Source organism: Scaptodrosophila lebanonensis, unplaced genomic scaffold, assembly GCF_003285725.1.
Source record: "Scaptodrosophila lebanonensis strain 11010-0011.00,11010-0021.00 unplaced genomic scaffold, SlebRS2 tig00001415-arrow-pilon, whole genome shotgun sequence".
Classification (NCBI taxonomy): Eukaryota; Metazoa; Arthropoda; class Insecta; order Diptera; family Drosophilidae; genus Scaptodrosophila; species Scaptodrosophila lebanonensis.
The window spans coordinates 4,048,230-4,068,151 of NW_022060742.1; the positions used below are offsets into that span (position 1 = coordinate 4,048,230).

Below are 19,922 nucleotides of genomic sequence, written 5' to 3' on the forward strand. Positions count from 1 at the left end.
GATGGAGCCGGTGCCAGAGTAACAAGATTTAAGACGCAGACTGAGTCTAAGACTCAGACTTCAGTCTCACTTTTCGGTTGTTATTGTCAAATACTCGTATGTATGTACTCGTATGTAGGTAGATTTCTTTTTTATTTAGTTTAAAGATTGACTCATTGCGGAAATGTGATAAGAACCGTGAAAAGCTTCAGTTGTGGCACATACGATTTTTTCTGATTATTTGAAAAATTTGCTTGATTTTTTAGAAAAGAAAAACATTGAAAAAGTCTTTAAACGTGCCAATTAAAATCTGCTCGTGAAGGTTTTTTCTATTTTCAGAGAACTACCTACATATGATTAAGAATTTTCTTACTTTAGCTTAATCAGATTTCATATTAATCAAATTTCTTCAAGATCTAAAGTTGTTCGTAGTAAGCAATTTCTAATTAGACGATCTAATTCAGTTCAACATTTATTTATTTTATTTTGCAATTCATTGTTTCCATGAGATATGGGATATGAAAAGGGTTAAGAGTACTACATATTTTTCAAAGGTTAGAAAAATAGTGTGATCATCTCCGATTGTGACACAGGAATGTGATCTGCCTTGAAATGCAAATGGAGGTATTTCATTATTCAGTTGGTATATGGGTATCTCCTGCTTTATTTAGTTTATATGAGAAATCTTCAGAACCTTACATACATAAATACATCACTAGCCAGAAGGAAAGCGTATAAACAAGAATTAATTGATTGCCTTATATAGGAACTTTCTCGCATTGACACCACTCTGATAAAATGTGTTGCAATGTTTTGCAATTTTGTTGTTTCTCTAGAAAGATATTTTGAAATCAAGACTAGGTTCTTTTATTCTGAGTTCTGTATCTTTTTTAAAAAAATAACCCATACCACTTGCCTTATCTATACAACTTACTTGTACTTTATCTCTGAATGGAATCAGCATCTTTCCACGCACTGTAGATAGCAGTCTGAGTTTTCTTTAATTATTCGATGACAACATAATCTTATCAAGTTTTTCAGCATAATTATAAAAATCATTTAAAATTGATTTATTACTGCTATGCAACTTAAAACGCTAAGCTCAATGGACAGACATTGATTGATTTCTCAATGAAGAAATGCAAGTATTTGATATGCTTAATCGCTTTCGGGCTTATTTGTCGGGTATTAAACGCGCATTAAGCTTGAGTCTTTAAAAGGCACAGTATTGCTGAGCATTGCTAAACAAAATGCAAGCAATTATAAAATAACAAAAACCGTATAAGCTGCAATATAAAGTAAAGTTGCAACAAACTCAATACAGACATGCACCAACATGCATACTTCTATTTACAGTGCATAACTGCAAGTCAGAAACTGAATTACCAAACATCCGATAAAGTACGAGTATTGTACATTATATCGTGCAACAAAAAGTTATGGCTCATGTTGCAAAGAACTGCACAAGAACACACGAAGCATGAAGAGGGCGGCCGAAAAGTGCAACATAATTCAATTAAAGCAAAAAGTCGCAAGACACACACAGACACATACAATTTGTTTGGCCCAGCAGGACAGGAAGTTGAACATTTTGTGAGCCCACTGGGCACTTATGCAACATGCGGTGGCAAGCTCACATTGACGCTTTAAGTGCGCCAGCTAGCGTGATAAATTGCTCCAAAGGCCATCCAACGGTGAAGAAAATAGATAATTTATACTAAACATACTATATATATATAGACATCAAATATAACAAGCCCAGCAAGTCCAATGGCTCGAATTGTTTTGCAACTCAAACGAAAGAAAAACAAAACAAAATGCGCCGAATACTTTATACCTTTGTCAGCCAACAATAATCAATAATATTTATTATTAAAAATAAAAAGAAGAACTGTTTTAAAAGCTAAAAAGCTCTAACATATACAAGTATAGTACGTTCATTATGTAATTTACAAAAAATCATAAAGCAAAGTTTTAATGTGGCTTATGGGTATTATTTCCTTTAGCGCTTTTCTAAAAAATTAGATTAAAATATTTTATAAAATCCAACAATCCTATCCAAATTACAAGATTATTGTGTTGACAATTTTATTGATGATAAGAAAAATTGGTTTAATTTTAACTAAAATCTTAGTGTTTCAATGTTTCTGGTTTTAATAAAATAGATACATACATATATCGTTTTTAAGAAAGATTTGGGATGACTCAATGCATTTTCGATCCAGTTCTAAAATACTTCCATAACAAATTAGATGCCTATTTATTTACAACCAACTGAAGTAAAATAAATTCGTTTAATAGATGGTTTAATATTAGGGAGCAGTTTTCGAACTTCATATAAAAATGTTTCCTCTTATATCGAATAATTTTTTCATTGCTGAACTAAAGCGGACCCTCGTCCTGTTACAGTCCACAATTACTTAACGACCTATGGGGTGATATACACATAAGCTTTCTTTTATTTGTTACTAAAGTTAATCCGATTTCATAAGACCCTCGGTAAGGGCATACAAATATACAACAAATTAGACAAAAACAAATTATGATATGAAGGCAGTGAAATAAAACGGCCAAAACGTGAATTTTTGTTGGGCGCCAGTGACCCACAAAAATGATTTAAAGCGTAATTTGATGAATTTGTTTATGATAAAATGCTGCAATTTTATGGGTGCCTTTTAACAGCTGCCCAAGGCGTGCGTGTGTGCATTAATAAAATAAAAATAAAACTACGTCCACATAGTAGCATTGTCTCAAGGTAAACCGCTCACCCTCAACATCATCATCGTTGCAGATACGAGTATCTACGAGTATACGAATAAATATGTATCTGGCCGTGTTACGTGTCTTGGACAGTTGCGCATGCGCCCTGTCTGCATATCTTATGGTAATTCAAACTTGGGCATGTTGTCACTGGTAGTAGAGCCGCCAGACTTTCTCACTGGCCAGGGGGCCTTTCACATCACCTTTGTATCTTGTACGGGTATGGTAGAGAGTGCATTGATCTGCGCTGTCCAGCCGTGCAATTTCTCACAGAATTCTTAAGTTTCATTGTGCGCATTTATCGCTCAAATTACAACCGACAACGACGATGGCGATGATGATGATGATGATGGCGACTTTCCTTCAAGTTCACTGCACGCACAACCGGCGACTTAATTAAAATCAAGCCGACAATTTTTATTAATTAACAGTCTCGCATGCGCAGTGAAGTCATTTCCAACTTTCGCATACGAGTAGGGGCTTAGCATTCTCACGCCTCAAATGTTGCCCCAGGCCTAAAGGCCCTATATACTCATTCACTGATCTAAGGCCAATGTGGTGTTAGCGTTTAGCGTTACCAATCGGTTCACTGTTATTGCTTGCCCCTTTTGAGAGCGCTGACTGACTTCTGTTGGCCATGTTAGTAAGTCTTTTTTTGTTTTCAATGCAATTCACAATCTCTACAACTATCAACGGAAGCTAACAGCATATTGATGTTGTTGTTGTTGTTGCTGCTGCTGCTGCAATTGTCCAGCAATTGGCAGTCCAGCAAACGTCATTGCGCTCTGTGTCCGGCCCTGTCCATCCACATTGCTCTTAATCGCCAACTTGAACATGCGGCTTTTCAACTGCTGCTGCAAATCGATTGGATTCGATTACTTTGCCTTTGCATCGCTGAGGGGACAATGCTAAGTCCCTAGTTGGCCATTTTGTAAATGTATCAGTTTTCAATATAATGCTATTGATTTAACTTCATTATAAATTTAAGACTCTTGCATTGCAGGAAATTGTTAGGCCGAAGTGTTGCCTCTGGGCCATGAAAACGAAACTTATTGCGCAACAACTACGTTAGATGCGAAGTGCTTAAGTATCTCTGGATTATTTAACATGTGGATATGTAGATGTTTAAATAAATTTAAAAGTCACGACAAATAGACACACATTTCAATTGCTAATTTATACACACAGCTAAGTATTATATGATTAGGTATATAAGCAATTAGCATTGTACTTGTAACAACGTTGAATGGGAAAACTTTATTAAAATGTTTCTTTTTTCAATTAATTTATCAAAACACTAAAATATCACAAATAAGTTTGTAATAAAAGGCATATAAAATGTAAATCATTTTTTATTCGCCTCGGTACAAAACATTTCACTCAAAATATTTTAAATTAGTCGACAATTTCCAAAGTAAGAGAGCCAAAACCAATTGGAATATTATTCGATATAGCAGATACTCAGAGAGAAGGCACATAATTAACACATAATATATATTTCACTATCATAGCGTGTAATTTGAAAAATACGATTGGGTATAAAGCTTCAAAGAGAAACTCATTTAAAAATATTATTTATAGGAAAAGGCATTCTGTACAAATTGCGTTATGCTACCTAGTTTTCCGGTAGACCTAATGAAGCCACAACTTAAATTAATTAGAGTGTAACTTCGATTATCATTCGAAACACATTAAGGCGCTACTAAAGAGATGATTGATAATAAAGGCTATAAGGCTATATTTTGGAAGAAACAAAGCTGAAAGCAGGCTTCTCACGTGTCCGAGTGAAAAAACTATTTGTTGAAGTTGTTAAAAAAAATGCATGTTTATGCCAGTCCTCATCTCTCAAAACCGTTTATATATGTATGTGTTCAGAAGTCCAGAAAATTTGATATGTTTTGTAGCCTTTTTGTCCCTTTACAAATCAAAGGCGACACATCTGATGTACATGATTAATGAATCCAACGACTTATAATAACGACATATTGTTCAGGAAGTACGAAAACAAAAGTGAAAATGTAGTAAGTATTTACAAAATACTTTCGCAACCCGTGAAATTCCGCAGACTTAAATTGTCTGTACAATTTGTATTGCGCAATCAATGCGTGAGCTTAGCTTGTCTTATTTTTTTGCCATGCTCTTTTTACGGCTCTTCTAGTGGTAAATGAGCGTTGAAAGTAAGATTTACGAACTGAGAGCAATTAACAGTCACAGTTTAAAATAAAAGAGGGGCGCCCATTAATCGTTCATTTGTAGAAATTCGGTAGCGTCTACAAAATGTCATTTATGTTGTAAATTATTTGTTTTTCCATTTGAACAGTAGAAAGGCCTTAAGCGGGCATGTTGCGCTTACTATTGCTGATCTTATGAAACTAAGGTTGGAAAGTAAACAACGACTTCCATTTTAAATGACACGTTACTAAATCAAATTTTATTTGAGCAGACTTATTATTTTTTTCACACCACCTTCTTATAAGTAGAATATAGCAACTATACTAATGATTGACACTTAGATGTAAAACAGAAAAATATTTCAATTCATTCATAAGGATATCACAAGCATTGTTTTTGAAAAAAAAAAACTTTTTATTTAAATTTCACATAAAGTTAAAGTATTGTGTATTGTAAATAGTGTTGAAATTATGTTTAAAAACATTTCAATATTTTATTTAAAAAACTTTTTTTAGGTCGCATTTTAAATGTATTTTTGAGGGGTTTGCGAATTTTGCAATCGAAGTTTCGGTATTTGGAAGTAGACCTGTTATATTATGTACAATTTTAAAGAGTATTTAACGGCCATTACCTAATTCTGTTTTTTAAACAGCGACAAAGAAAATAAAAGTGTTACAGGTGATCAAATATTTGTTGCAACTTGACTTCGCTGCGCCTGCGCAATGGCAAGCATAATGAAATATCGCCCTGGCCAAAGCTAAAATGAAAACAAATAAATAAAACGTGAAAGAAAACAAAAGTGAAAGCCCAAATATGCACACATCGACGTGCTGCTGCAACAATGCATATTAATTTTTAGTTTTACAAGTAGTAGTGTTTTCTTTTAACTTTATTCACCATAGACGGACTCGCCTGCGGTAAGCGGCTCGAAAACTCATATGCAAAGCGACCAAAGAGTGGCCAACGACCACTGCTTAACACCACCCAAAAGTCGGCATTAAACGTGTTGGCCACTGCTGGCATTGTTTAACATTTAAGGCTTAATTATTGTTGTTGTTTTTTTGCTGTTCCGTCTGTGCAGGTTGGAAGCCTAAAGCAAAGGCGCTGCGCAAGTGTGGACCGCAGTTACTGGCGATTGCAACTGCTTCGGCAGCGACAACGGCGCCCCACAATCTAAGACAATTTTCCAAAGCTTCGGGGTCTTTACATATGTTCCCCCCCTCAGCTTGCTGCTGAATATTTAGACGCTGATGCAATAGATGCCATGTTGGGAAGACAGTTAGTTTAAAAAGTGTGTGCACTGCCGCAAAGATTAACATGGGAATGACACAAGGTTTACAGTAATAACCAACAGGTGGGATACATAATTGAACACAAAAAGGTTCAAGAGCCTTTGTAACATCAAACTGAACAGAGGAAATACTTAATCATAGCTCTAATTAAATAGAACCCCCATGCATAGATAAAATGTACTTACTTGTAGTTGTTTCCTCTAGAACAGAAACAACAATGATGTAACAAGTCATAAGAACTTCATCTAAACTCCCACATAAATTTGCGAAGATTCACAATCGTGTTGGAGCTGACAACACCCACTACTGCCAGCTGCCTCGCCATACAGTAAAAATACCTTAAAAGAAACCTAGCGTGTGTGCAAATTCCATACAATAAGACCTTAATAGGTCCTGGGATGTTTCATTTTATGTATGAAAAATCCATGAATTGCTATATATACTAGTTGGATTAAAATCAAGCAAAAAAATAGTAGTACTAGTAATAGTGCTATATTCTAAGATTTTATATTACTTCAAAATTGGTGTATATCTTGAATATATACTATATAAAATAAATTATAAACAATTTAAATAAATAATATTATGAAACTAAGAAAGCACGACTTTAATAAAAACTTAGTATATCAAGAGAATAAATACTCACTACTTAATTGTTTCAGATAATCCACCTATAAAAAAATAAATATAACTTTAATTTAAATTCTCCATTATATTGTTTTTTAACTGATCACAGCACCTGGTTGTAATAGAATTACCAATAGTTTGCCAATTTAAGTATTCTCTGTAATGCTTAAATATGTATCGTATATATGTGTCTGTACATACAGGGTGGTCCATATGGTTTTCTTTTCAATCATGTGATATTTTGACAGTGATGGCTCTTTCCTGATGGAAAGAGGGCTTGGACGATCTTTGCCTCGTGTTATCAGCCATTACGGCGATGTCAATTGTCCACCTTGGAGCCGTAACTTGACGCCATCAGACTTTTTTGTTTATGGGGTGCAGTGAAGGACCGATGTTGTGAGGCTCTTAGGGTGGGCAAGCCATTCGTGAAATAGAACCCGAAACATAAATATAACATATTATAACATAAATTTAAGCTGTCACTTGGTTATATTACAATCATTTTATTACATAATTTCGCAGACCTGTTCCATAAGTAATTGTAATATGATAAAAACTGATTTTTTTAAATTATTAAAAGGAAACCACTAAATGGATCACCCTATATGTTTGTGCGAATGCACACATGCTTGTTTGCAGAAACAACTTCATTCATGCAATTTTTGCAATTGAAGCTTATAAAGGAAAACTAGAGCTGCAGGTATGGGGTGGACTGCTTTGATTTTTTGTGCGTCACTATTGGCTGCAGATACTCGTACCTATAGATACATTTACCTGCGCACAAGTTGCAGTCATGCATAGGCAATACCTCTGCATAACGACCTGCTGATGATGTTGTTTGCTTGCAGGTTTTTTTTATTTTTCTTGAAGACTTTATTACAAACGACTGAAAGTTGTATTTCTTTCTGGGCAACGGCAGCCAAATTTAAGAGCCAAGCTTTGAAACATCGCACATTTGTTTGCCAAATGCCAACTTTAAGTGCAGTTGGCCAACATAATTGCAATTTCAATTGCTTGTTGCCAACAGCAGCAACAGCGGCAGCAGCATTGATTTTTGTGTGTGGCCTGTTTATAGTTGGTAATGCAACCAGATATGGGGATATGCATATTCAAATGTGTGTACCTATATTTGCAAATAATACCCTATTGCGCAGTCGAAAAAAGGAACGCTGCATTGTGATTGTGAAAGTTGCTGTGAATGTCGAAGATGTTGTGTAGTATGAGGTGGCATACAAGCCGCAGCGAAGCGCATTGAACTCACGCCTTCTTAGCAGCCCACAAAAGAAAGTTAAGTAATAAGTAAGCAGCTGAGTAACGAACAAAAAAAGAAAAAAAAATTACATTAACCGCCCAAGCCGCAGGCCAGGCCTCGTTGTTATTGTTTGTGTCTTACAGACTCCAAAGCTGGCGTTGATGTCTGACGCATGCAGACAGCATTATTTATTTAATTTAAGTGTAAAAAGTGAACGAAAATGAAATAAAGTGTGTAAATAAGTGTATAACAATGAATGTGTGAAAATTTTGATAGCACTACGACTATTTGCACCCAGGCGACAGCATCAAAGCTGATGATGCTGTTTTCATTGTTTTTAGGCTGCTACTCGTGTTGTAGTTGTTGTTGTTGTTGTTGTTATTGTTGTAGCCGTACAACTCGAACGCCAAATGTAAATTATCTAAAATGTTTACTGTGTGGGCAACCAGACGAGGCACCTTTTCACACACGCGCCCATACTCACATACGAGTATGTACTATATATTAACATCGGGGTGACCGTATCGCAGCACTTTTAGATATTGTCTATACAAAAATGGTGGCAAAAACATTTCCCAACATTTCTTTCATTAAACAGTTTGAAGAACGAATGGAATGAAAAAAATGCCGTTTAATTTACACTGAAAGTGTTGAGGAATGCTTTGTGATGTCCACTGCCTTCATAGCAGATGTCCTGATGAATTAATTGCCCATGAATATGTTTTTGCAACCATTTTTGTATAGACAATACCTTTTATTAACAAGGAGATTAAACATAATTCTTTTTAAATACCTAATATTTGCACATTGCACCAAAACTATTTATGTTTGCTTATAAAGAAAATGTTCAAAAAAAAACAAAAAATGGCATTATATAGTATTTCATCAATTTAGGTATTGAATTGCAATACCTAAATTGATGAAATACTATATAATGCCATTTTTTGTTTTTTTTTGAACATTTTCTTTATAAGCAAACATAAATAGTTTTGGTGCAATGTGCAAATATTAGGTATTTAAAAAGAATTATGTTTAATCTCCTTGTTAATAAAAGGTATTGTCTATACAAAAATGGTTGCAAAAACATTTCCCAACACTAAACAGTTTCTTTCATTAAACAGTTTGAAAAACGAATGGAATGAAAAAAATGCCGTTTAATTTACACTGAAAGTGTTGAGGAATGCTTTATGATGCCTTCATGGCAGATGTCCTGATGAATTAATTGCCCATGAATTCAATACCTAAATTGATGAAATACTATATAATGCCATTTTTTGTTTTTTTTTGAACATTTTCTTTATAAGCAAACATAAATAGTTTTGGTGCAATGTGCAAATATTAGGTATTTAAAAAGAATTATGTTTAATCTCCTTGTTAATAAAAGGTATTGTCTATACAAAAATGGTTGCAAAAACATTTCCCAACACTAAACAGTTTCTTTCATTAAACAGTTTGAAAAACGAATGGAATGAAAAAAATGCCGTTTAATTTACACTGAAAGTGTTGAGGAATGCTTTGTGATGTCCACTGCCTTCAAATGTGCTGATGAATTAATTGCCCATGAATTCAATACCTAAATTGATGAAATACTATATAATGCCATTTTTTTTTTTTAACATTTTCTTCATAAGTTTTGTTTAATAGCCTAGCAGCAAACATAAATAGTTTTGGTGCAATGTGCAAATATTATGTATTTAAAAAGAATTATGTTTTATCTCCTTGTTAATAAAAGGTATTGCCTATACAAAAATGGTTGCAAAAACATTTCCCAACATTTCTTTCATTAAACAGTTTGAAAAACGAATGGAATGAAAAAAATGCCGTTTAATTTACACTGAAAGTGTTGAGGAATGCTTTGTGATGTCCACTGCCTTCAGATGTGCTGATGAATTAATTGCCCATGAATTCAATACCTAAATTGATGAAATACTATGTATTGCCATTTTTTTTTTTTTAACATTTTCTTTATAAGTTTTGTTTAATTTCCTAGCAGCAAACATAAATAGTTTTGGTGCAATGTGCAAATATTATGTATTTAAAAAGAATGTTGACATTATGTTTATTCTCCTTCACTCAGCACTCAAACTCAAAACTAAGCCAAGTTAGCTGTTTTGTAGCCAAACCTTCTAAAGAGTACGGCAAGTGCTTCTAAATTGTCTACGCTTTGAAGTCTTTAAGTAATCTGCTTGTTAATAAAAGTATGAGCGCTAGATGTTCCTTGCATTGTCGGGACCATATTCATAGGAACTCTTCTCGAAAACTGAAATGACCGTAAAAGTAAATACAAGTATATCTCTACAGATATGATGTAATTTTTCAAGAATCTCTGGTTACTTTCTTGGTCACCCTGGTGAGCACACATGAAGAGATAGGCTCAATCAGTTGCTGCCTCGCTTGTCGCCGGCATCTGTTTCCTCTGTATGTGGCTGTTGCTATTGTTGTAGATGATGGGAGCCAACGCCATGGTTGCCCGCAGAGTCAGCAAATTAAATGGAAATTTATTTGCATCTGCTATGAATTGTAGTGACAGCGGGCGTTACTTTACTTATATTTTTGGGTGGAGGCGTTGCTCCGATTTCGAGTTGCTCCAACACGGTGCGTATACGTGTTCGACAGAGAATTTATCAGTCAGTTGAACCATAGACTTTAATTACAACTTTGTTCATACGACTAAATTAACTTTTCTATAATAGTTCACTTCCCCTTCGCTTTATTCAAATCCAATACATTCTGAACGCATAATGCTCCAAGCTATTTAAAGCGATTCGTTGGTATTGATGAAAAGTGAAAAAGCCACGCAAACACACTCAAGCCACAACAACACTCAGATACAAAAGCATAGGCTGCATAATAAGTAAAATAAATAAAAGTATGTCAAACTCGTTGGTAGCTTATGATACTGGGTATTACTCGTTTTTTGACAACAACAACAACAACAACAAAACTATCACTGCGACATAACTAGAGCAATGAGCATTAAAAAACAGGGCACAAGTTCTAAGCGTTTCACTTTTCAAGCTTCAAAAAAAAAAACTATATTGTAATTAAAAACGTAGCGACTGTAATGAAGAAACTTTATTAAATGTATATATCTATTATATTTGCTCGACACAGTTTGTAAGATTTTTAACTCCATGGAAGGAGCATTGAATTGTTGCGTTCTAAAGAGACTTGATTGGGTGAGTCATTGAATGGAACAATGAAGTAATTGAGTAACATTTTTTCATTCTGTTTAAATTAAATTAAGGCTAATGTTGTTTAATAAATGATGAAATGTAATCACTTCATCACTTTCAATAAATCATAGTCTGGGCGCTTATCCCAACTTAGTAGAATGCTTTTCATTTCAAACCCGAGAAGAGAGTCTATAGGTGATTGAATCATGCATGAGCAATTGAATATAATGACCGATATAAATCATAAACAAAAAACAAAAACAGAGTCTGTCTAATATCGCTATATGCGAGGTACTTATGAATAATGTGCCTAATTGGGCTTAAACAATGTACATAGTCCAAAAAAGTGTAGAAAAATACAGTTCTAACTCTGCTGCTAAGTTTTATTAAAATTATAAAAAAACTATTTCAATGTTATACATTTTTTCGAATAACCTCACAAAATGTAAGAATTTATTGAAAAAAAAAACCAAAAAAATAGTGTCTGCGCCTTTTCAGAACAATAAAAAATTAAACAATAAATATATCTATTTCTTAGGAGAAAGTAGACAGTTTTACTGTACCGGGCAATGAAGGAAGTGAAATCGCAAGAGAATCGGCCTTCGCCAGGCTCGGCAGTTGGCCGTTTCTTTGATGCAAATAATTCTCAATCTATAGACTAAAGTAAACCATTTTGTGAACGTATTAACTTGATCATTAAATAAGTAAAGCATAAATAAATAAAAATATTATTACGTTTAAATAAAACACATTTTAGACTGTTTGTAATATATTTCACCAATGTGGTGGAGGAACAACTTATGCTTGAAGAAAATATGAGATATAGAACCGTGGCTCTCGAATTATAAGTAAAGTCATGTGCACCCTTTCAATATATGAAATCTATTTTTAACCTCTTTGAAATATTTGTTTAAAGAACAAATAAGGTAATGTTTTTTTCAGCAACCACCAGCTATTGATATGGTTTATTTCGTTCACTGTAACGGATTTGTTCTGTATATGCAAAATTGAAGCCAAGAGCTCACGCTCAATTTAATTGCCCTACATTTAACGAACGTCCATATGTAAACGCCAGGTTTGATTTCATTATTGCCCAAGTCTTGAGCGCAGTAGACTCTTAATTTCGAATTTTCAACAATATGTCATAACTGGGTCATTGTCTGTGGCGTTGGCGGCGACGCGACAGCGAAACCGGCTGCATAACGATGTTCTTGAGCAAATTATGTGCCCAATATTTTAATGTTGATGTAGCAAATTTTTTGAGCAATATATATGTACATATATACGAGTATTGTATGTCTATATTATGGGTAGCTTGGGCAGCTTCCACGTTGGAAAAAGTGTGGTAAGAAAAATATAAGAAATCAAAGCTGGCCAACAACATGTTTCACACAAGGCTGCTAAGTGCCCTGGCATGTGCCAGCCCCAAAAGTGGTTGCCTGCCTTTTTGGCCAACTGCCCAGCTTAATCTACCAGACTGCGGTCGTAGCCTCTACCATGGGATAACAAGGCACAGAATTGATTAAATCTAAGGCAATATAAATTTAATGCAGTGTATTAAGGCATATTTGAATGCATATTCAACTGTTGATTTTTGGGGCTAGTTCGCAGCAACAAAAAATAAAGTTATTATTTTTTTTAAAAGTAAAAATTTAATTCAAAGTATAAACATATAATTTTCAATAGTTAAAGAATTGAATTAAAAAATTGCTAATTGATTATCCACAAAATGAAAACAACTTAAGTACATTTTGTGTGATATTGTAAGATATTGTTAAAGTAGAACGTTTACTTTTATGAACATGGTGTCTTATTTCATATAATTTCAAGCCTCCGAGATCATTCAAATAGCGTGTTTCTCCCCTCTAACAATTCCAAGTCAATATAGCAAACACAACCGATAAATTTATTAATTTAATCCGCTAATTAAATTATAAATGCAAATGCTTTGCAATGTTTCAAAACGTTTGGGATACAATTTTAACATCAACTAACATTGAAAAACATCCAAAATATTTAGCGTTGAATTTTGGCGATTTTATCGTTGTCAAACTTTTAGATTGAAGGGTCGATTTTGCAATAATAAACCACAATTTTATAGTCGTTGCCTACGTAGAATATTGCAGCAAAAGCTAGACCAAATAGCTAAATGATTTATTCTACTGAGACTTATTAGACACAAAAGGTTTGTCGCCAGAACCATGATAAATAATCAGCATTTGGTTGACTGTGTCAAAATAATTATACCCTCTAAAGGATATACTATACTATTTTAGATTCTGCAAACCAACCGTTAATAATAATAATAATAAAACAATTGCTACAATTCTTGGAATTTTTTACCAAAAGTGGACAAATTTGTTGGCATAGGCGTTCTTCTTGTAGGTTTTCTTACGATAAATCAGCTCTATTGCAGCTATTCCTTGGGAAATGGGTGAGCATGTTTCTAGTATTCTCTTCTTGATTAATTAACATTTTATTGAGGCAATAACTTAAAATGTTTTTGTAATTGGATGAAGAATTTGTTGGTGTTTTCTTTATTATAATTTTATATTAAAGGGGGAGCTCATCAGTCTAAAGATGAAAGTGAACTTCCGATATCCATCGAGCAACCGAGCTTTGTACAAGAATTAAGCTTACCTATTCCACAGTCTCCCGCTCGGTTAGCTCACAAATCTGTCAGTCTGCTCTCGTAACATGTTGGGGCGTTGTCGGCTTGCGGCTCTGAATGTAATGCTGTGACTCCGTCCGTCCGTCCGTCCGTCCGTCTACGTCCGTCTAGAGCTCGATATTTCTGTGGCCCGCTGCTCAGGCGAGTGTGCGCGCTGTCAGGTGTTAAATTGGCAAGCCATCCAACTCGAATAGTCGGGCAGGGTACGGGGCAGAGCAAACAGCAAACAGCAAACGGCAAACTTTTTTGTACTACAATGTGCAGGTTTGTAAGAGCGTGCAAGTCAAAGGCGACCATTGACCCAAAAAAGAGTAACGAGTGTTGATGTGCGAGTGCCTAGACCTTAGACTTACGCCTCTAATTATGTCAAATTAACGTACCTCCAGTGATGTTGTATAAGCAGCAAAGCCCAAGTGATAAACACTGAGGATGGAAATCGCTTTAACAACTAATAAACAACAACAAGAGCAAATTTGTTAGCTTCAAATCGCAAAGCAGAAAAGTTGAATGACATGCACAGAAAGCTTTTCATTTTGTCTTGTCTTGACTCGAATGTTGACTGTTCGTGACACTCAATTAGCTGGGATGTACAAGTATGTAGGTTTTATTTAATTGGGCAAACTTCAAAGTTTGCGACGCTCCCAACGCTCCTGCTGGCATCCTTAGGCGGTGTACGTTCTCTCAGTGGGCTTCAATTTGAATTTGATTCAGCAGCTGTGTGCAAATATTTTCACTGGATTTTATATTTTTATGCAAATAAGTTAACGAAGCTGCCACCGCCGCCAATATTTTGTTAACAAAGTTCATTTGCATGACCATGTTTTGTCTTTTTAAATTTCGTTCTTGTTGTTTTATCAGCGTTGTATATTTGCATTAATTAAGCAATATTTATAAATAAATTGATTGTCTGGCTCGTGCGTTGCACATACCTATTTAAATACCTACTTGTATATAGTTGTATGTATGTATATACTCTTCTAAAACCAAATACCCAAAAACAAGCTAAAAAACAATTACAAACCTCAAATTTGTTGTTTAATACCAGTTTGATGAGTTAGAGCTTAAAGGTTTTCAACGGGGCTTCTCCAATAAGTCGATAGGCAGAAGAAGAGCGCAGTACATCTATAAATACATGTCTGTTTGATGTTGGCAAAAGGTTGCTTTGAACTTTGGCATACTCGTGAAAAGGCTAAAACAAATAATACCCCTGTTTTTTTTTTTTTTGTTGTTTGTTTTGGTGTTTGAAACACATTTTAAAGTCTTCACAATAACAAATTGTTGAAATATTCAATTTAATATCAAGTATATCAAGTATTATTTAAAGGCATACACTTTTTTAAAATGGATATAAATTTTAGGACACGATGTTTACTTCAATTTAAAATTTTACCAGCTACTACACTTGAATATAGACTAACTTTTTCAGCAGTAACTAATTAAATGCATATTAAATTAATTTTAAAGCAATGATAATCATGATTTATAACATTATTTGTTAATAGATATTTTTCTGTAAACCAGAGCTTGGTTGGACCAACCAACGTGCTATTAGAGGTTTTCGAATATGATTCAAATTTTCAGTTTAAAGATTCTTGATAATAATTTATTATAACGAATTCAATTCCAAATATTTTCTATGTAAATCAGCCGTCGATTAAAGAAAATGGAAACCCAACCCTTGTTTAATGAAAGTTGTAGTCTTTAGTTAACTTTACTTGTGAGTTAATGCGATTCTATTAAACTTTTAAACATTTTTAAACTTACTACTAGAAGTCCCACTAAACGATTCAAAGTAAACTAAAATAAGAAAAAAAAAATTAAGTCGATTTTCTGGATTTGGAAAAAAAAACTGTATTACATATTTTGTTGGAATTCAAAATTAGATATCTTAGTAAATGAAAATTACACGCATATATGCACATTGAAACCAGAAACTAATACATATTATTTTTTCAACTTCCGATTTGTCTTTGTTGTAAACTATATGGTATATTTTCATTTTAATATAATTAAATAGTTAGTCAATAACCAACAATTCTTTTGTCTATAAAATAAAAGGGCATTTCCTAATTAACTGTTAATTGCCTTCAGCATCCAGAGCTCATATAGCCGAGGAGCATTTACTTCACTGGTCTATGCACAAAATAAACTCTTCTAACATTATTATGCAGATTTGCGCATTTTTTTCGCTCACCCTCTGCCATTAAAGTTAGCTAAGTATGTGACTGGCCTGTGGGAAAGAGCTGCTGACCCAATTGGGTTCATTACTGCAACATTTAATTACCAGCTTCCCACATCATAGAACTTACTCCGAGCCTAACTAATGTTGAAGTTAGATCTGCCACTGTGGTAAGTGGCTCGCTATTGAAGCCAACATAGTATCAGTTAAAAAAAAAAAACTGGAAAAATAAGAAAGGAAAAAGTACTCAGCACATTTCCCATGATTACTGTTGAGAAGCATGAAGAGGAAAAATAAATCAGTCAGCCACTTTTGGTTTCGAGCGCGCCGCATGACTTTTTGCTATTATTATTTTATTTACAGATACTATATACTCATACATATATGTATGTGTATATACAAGTATATGTATTTTCGATCAACGCTTTGTCACGCATCGTGTGTTGCGCCGGAGGGTGCCTCGAAGAGGCGTAGAGTGAGAAAACTGATGTGTAACAAGATGTACAGCGAGTTCGCAAGCATAGACCACAAATCAAATGCAAGTTGTATTAGAAAATAGAAAGCATCGGCAATACACGTACAAATACAATTTCTAAATTCTTGCCCCAGAGGCTCAGCAGCCGCAAAAGAAAAAGAGGAAGAAGACGTGACAAGTGTAGCAGAAGTTGGCAGCAGTACAAGAGTCATGGAGACTGAAATAAAACCGCAGCAACACCAGCAGCGGCAGAGACGAAGACAGAGGCAGAAGCGGTCGACTACTAAGTTGCAGCAACATCGGCGACACATTTGGGGAAAACTGTGCAACGGCCGTTAGCAGAGGTAGCACACTAAAATATCATTTATGACCGATGTTGCCAGCATTGCACGCTTTGGCCTTAAACGTTGCTAAGAAACTTGCACAAGTTTTATGACCGACCCAAGCTAAGCCTCGACTTAAAACTTATTCCGAAGCATAAAAAATAACCTAAAACAAAAACTTTGCTTTGCTTAGCTTATGCTTAGTGCAGGGTTTTTGCCTTTGACTTTCAACTTTTGCCTCTTAATTAATACAAGTTACGACTTTCTTTAACCCATTTCTTGCATTTATACATAAGTATATACATTTGTATAAAGTATTTACTACAAGTAAGTACATACTATGTGCACAATGAAGACGAAACCATGTCTGCCATTTCCTTTGCCTTTACCTGCGACTTTGCCACATCATTGTCAGCGCATTACAACTTCAACTTCCACAGACCCATAGACATACCCGCACATAGTTATAGTACGTTATAGAAATTTTTAATCGCAGCCAGTCGAGCCGCCCCGCCAATTTTTATGCATTGTTTGAGCCAACAACCAACTTTCCACCATACACAAATAAAAACAATTTACAAAGCACTTTATTACGAAAAATAATAAACCAATGAACATAAATAAATTCCGGTTTACATCCAATTGACAGCTTGCTGCCATAAATTTGCAATTTTTTGTGCGGCTGCCTGCATATTTAATTATAATTGTATAGTCGCACATTAATCGAAGCGCATATCTGACGATTTGACTATTTGTAAATACATATTGAAACATATATATAGGTATACTTGTATACAAAGAAGATGAGCGCGTGAACAATTTCTCGAAAAGCGTTTTTTTTTAACGAAGTATCTTTCAAGTAAAGCAAGGTTTATCATTTTTAAAGGCATTACTTATTTTATTTCTAATTCATTAATTTTGTTTTAAAAATTTCAAAAAGGCTATTATTTGCAATCATTTAAAAAATCATTTATTTATGTTGAAGCTAAAAAAAACCAACATTTCTCTTTTAATAAAAAGCAGAAAATGCACAATTCGATCAATTTTTTATCATTATTAATCTTGATGTAATAAGCTGGAAAAAACGAAGAGTTCGTCTAATATTATTAATCCGTAAAATAGAGACAAAATAAATCAGCATTTCCACATTTAAACGAAATTGCAAAATCTCACATCTATTTAGCAATTAATTAGTAATTAAATTATTAATAGTATTCTTTTGTACATTTTGAATGTACAATTTTTTTGATGTTACGAATTAGCTTTTTTTATGCCATTGCATTCATAGTATGTATAGTATCGCTTATATTTTTTGTCATCACACACGACTCACGCACATCTCTAATGGGCATTTTTTTTTTCATTTCATAAATGCATTTGTTCGCCTGCCAATTTCACAGCAGCAATCAAAAGACTAACCACACAACCAGCGCATTTATTCATGATTTTAACAACTGCGCTGAAATTTCTAAGTTTGTCAGTATATGTGTGTGTGTGTGTATGTGTGTGTGAGTGTGCTTGTATGATAGGCATGCGAAAAATTTAGATTAATTAGCCTATAGAGGCGCAATTAAAACTGTCTGCTGAGCTTTCCATACAAGTATTTTACACCCACATGCATAAGCATGTAAGTACATACACATATGCATATGTACATATATATATACAAGTATGTATATACTTGTATGTATACTTGTACATATATCCAAAGCTACTGTCTGTGTTGTCCCATAATGCTAACAATGCTGATGAAGCTGCTGGGGATCCTGAGAGCACATTAATATTATCTGTGCGCCACTTAAAAGTTCATTAAAAGATTATGCCCCATATCGGGTACATAGTAAGTGCTTAGTACATATGAATATGAATGTTTGTTTGTTTGTGTGGGTGAGTACCGATGATAAATTTAAATTGTTCATGAAATGTGGCGGAAGCTTTCAATGGCTGCGAATTTAAATACAAATTTAAATATAATAGCCTGTGTGACATTAGCTCTTTCAGTAGTTTTATTATTTAAAACTGCAGTTTGCTACGTATATTTATAATTTATATTTAAAATCTAATGCATTAATGAAAAGAAATCTTCATATTTTCATTGAAAACTATCGAATGTACTTATTTAAAACAATTTCTCCATGCTTTTTGCTGAAAATTAAGCTCATATAATAATATTAAATTTTATGAATATTTCAGAAATCCCAATATTGACTTTGAACGGTGCTAGAATATTATTAAAATCTAAATTTAAATTTAAAAACTCAATTATTATAGAGAAATCTTACAGCTTTGAAACCCGTATTTGTGCAATCTTTGAAGCCTCTTGACCAAAAATATAGATACTGATTTAAATAATCAATGAAATCGGCCCAAAATTCAATTATAAACAAAGTGTTAAAAAATTTAATTCATCTTAGAATTAGGAACTATGTATGTATAAAATAAACTACTATCATAATGATAATGAAATGTGCTAATTATCAGACCACAATGTTGACAATTAATTCAATAAATATTATGTTAATCAACCAGGTATGCAAATAAGCATTAAAGCAAACAAAGTGAAAGTATTTTGGTTTATTTAACACATTTATTTTTATATGATTCTTAGAGCAATCCGTAAAGTTGAAATAATTTAACTATCTGATTCAATCCAACTAATAATAGTCATACGAGTATATTATAGATAAATACATTTTACAAATAAGATTAAATTTTTTTTTAACAAATGAGTTAAAGGCCTGTAGCCTGGGCATTGGTTTTAATACACTTTAAACTGGGTAGTAAACCTAACCAGAAATGTTCATAATTTCTTTCCCACAGCCTAATAGAAGCTGAAAAGTTTTGAACAACTTTAGTTGAGCTTATCACAAGCGTTTAACAATGGGAGAAGCAATTAAAATATACCGTGATTTGCATCCCCAAATAGGTATGGTGCCGTACATTAGGGGGCTGCGGGCGGACTAGGGCACACCTCACTGTGTACGTATATAGTATATGTATAGTATATATAGTATGT

At 33.8% G+C, this 19,922-nt stretch overlaps 1 protein-coding gene across 1 annotated transcript in view; it reads left to right on the forward strand.

The window, feature by feature from the left end:
* LOC115632395 (tetraspanin-18) overlaps positions 1 to 19,922 on the forward strand; it is a 33,510-nt gene that overhangs the window by 1,671 nt on the left and 11,917 nt on the right. The window lies entirely within an intron of this gene.